Raw genomic sequence first — 2,460 nt, forward strand, 5'->3', positions numbered from 1 at the left:
TTCCCCGACCAGAGATCAAACCCGTGTCCCCTGCATTGGCAGGGGGATTCTTATACCACCAGAGAAGTTCTCAAATTTTTGAAAAAGCCAATCAGCTAGTTAGCAAGGGATCATTAGTGGCTTACAGGGGAAAAAAAAATCAGGTATTACATATTTGCTAAGTAGATTTTAAAAAGAATAAGCAAAAAAAAAAAAAAAAAGAATAAGCAGCTAAAAATGGGTGAAAAAAATCCCAGGGTTTACTGTGACCTAAACAATTGAAAACAGGCAGACCTATTTACTTGCAGAGGGAGCAAGGTAAAGAGGTTCCGAGATAGAGTTTGGTTTCCAACAGTGTCCACTGCCAAAGGTGGGCAGACTCAGAATGTCTCCTCTTCTCACAGAAACTGGAACACGGACAAGCAGCCTTTCTTTGAACAGCGCTTTGCACACATCATCCACACAGATCTGATGGACTTGACTGCCCAGAAAGATTGGTGTGTTTGTGCTAACATTAGAGTCTTGTGCTAATCCCAGATCCTTAACCATGAGTGTTGTTCTGAATCCACCCTGATAGTTATTAGGGAAGGGAACTCCATCAATCACCCCAGATATGGGATTATAAGCAGCACTTTACCAATGCTGTCCTGAGCTCACATTTAGGATTTTGGCCAATAGTTTTGGGTCAGGTCCTAACCTTTTTCCCAGATTCATAGCATCAGCAGTTTCAGTCATACCAATAGCTAACAGTATATTATAGCAGATCCTCAGAGCCTGCCCAGGCCCACGGGCTCCACAATAGCACGCACTGGAATCCTTGCTCCCCAGCAATTCTTGGGCAACCCACCTACCAACACTGGAGACATAAGAGACACGGGATTGATCCCTGGGTCAGGAGGATTCCCTGGAGTAAGAAATGGCACCCCACTCCAGTATTCTTGCCTAGAGAATCCACATGGACAGAGGAATCTGGTGGACTATAGGCCATAGCGTCACTAAGAATAGGACACGACTGAAGCAACTGAGCATAGCACACTTCCCGCCGTAAACGTGAGGTTCCCAGACTGTGCAGCTTCCACACCACCAGAAACAGGGCAACCCTGAAAACTGCTCCCATTTTCTCAACTTCTTTGGCCAGATCTTCCCAAACTAGGATCAGTAGTACTAGCGTCTGTTCGTAGTGAGCCTTGCTGCTGCTGCTGCTGCTAAGTCGCTTCAGTCGTGTCCAACTCTGTGAGCCTTACTTGCCTTTTTTTGGAATCCCATTTGCTCCAGAATAAGCTTCTATTGCATTGATACTGGTGGGCAACATTGTAATAATTCCATCCTTGCTGGCTACATCTGCGGGAGAAGACACTACCTGTTCACTTGCATCTAGAAATTCTCTGCATGCATCAGGAAACACATCATAAATAACAAGAAATGGCACCCCACTCCAATACTCTTGCCTGGAAAATCCCATGGATGGAGGAGCCTGGTAGGCTGCATTCCATGGGGTCGCTAGGAGTCAGACATAACTGAGTGACTTCACTTTCACTTTTCACTTTCATGCCTTGGAGAAGGAAATGGCAACCCACTCCAGTGTTCTTGCCTGGAGAATCCCAGGGATGGGGGAGCCTGGTGGGCTGCCATCTATGGGGTCGCACAGAGTCAGACACAACTGAAGCGACTTAGCAGCAGCAGCAGCAGCCATGTCCATGGGATTTTTTTTTTTTTTTTTTTTTTTGCCATGGGATGCCCCATTTGCCTAGTCCAATGAACCCAGCTGGAGCCATTGATGTAGAACACACCACTGCAAGGCTGGCCCTTGCCAGCGACTCCAGTAGGGAGGCTAGAGGCACTCCACAGAGCTATAAAGAGGCTGCCTTGCTGCCCCAGCTCACCCACTAACTGCAAGGGTGCAAGGGACATGAGCACTGACATATGTTTTCAATTCTATTAGGTATTTACTTATGAGAGGAATTGCTGGGTCATATGGTAACTCTTTGTTTAACATTTTTGAGGAACTGCCAAATTATTTACCAAAATAGCCACACCATTGTATATCCCCACCAACCATGTATAAGGGTTCCAATTTCCCCCCATCTGTGCCAACACTTGCTACTGTCTGTCTTTATTGGTATAGACATTCTAGTGCGTATGAAGTGGTGTCTCATTGACTGTCCTGTCAGCATCCACTCTGGCCCTCTTTCAATTCATTCTCCACATTTCAACCTTGGAAATGGTCTTCTAAAGCCAACTCTGACATCACCCTACTACTTAAAATTCTTCAGCGGCATTGCATTATCCTTTAGACAAAGGTTGAAACTATTTTTACATGAATGTATTCATTTTTGTTGAATAGGTAATATGTTAGAAAACCAAAAAGGACCAAGTGATATAAAGGGAAAAGTCTCTCTTTCACTCCTGTTCTCCATTTACCCAACCTTCCCAACTCACAGAACACACATAACCACATAATTGGTTTCTTGTATACATTTC

The 2,460-nt window shown here is 44.9% G+C and overlaps 1 pseudogene; it reads right to left on the reverse strand.

Moving 5' to 3' along the window:
* Positions 360-2,258, reverse strand: LOC102179354 (annotated as a pseudogene).

This window comes from Capra hircus, chromosome 5 (assembly GCF_001704415.2).
Source record: "Capra hircus breed San Clemente chromosome 5, ASM170441v1, whole genome shotgun sequence".
NCBI classification, from domain to species: domain Eukaryota; kingdom Metazoa; phylum Chordata; class Mammalia; order Artiodactyla; family Bovidae; genus Capra; species Capra hircus.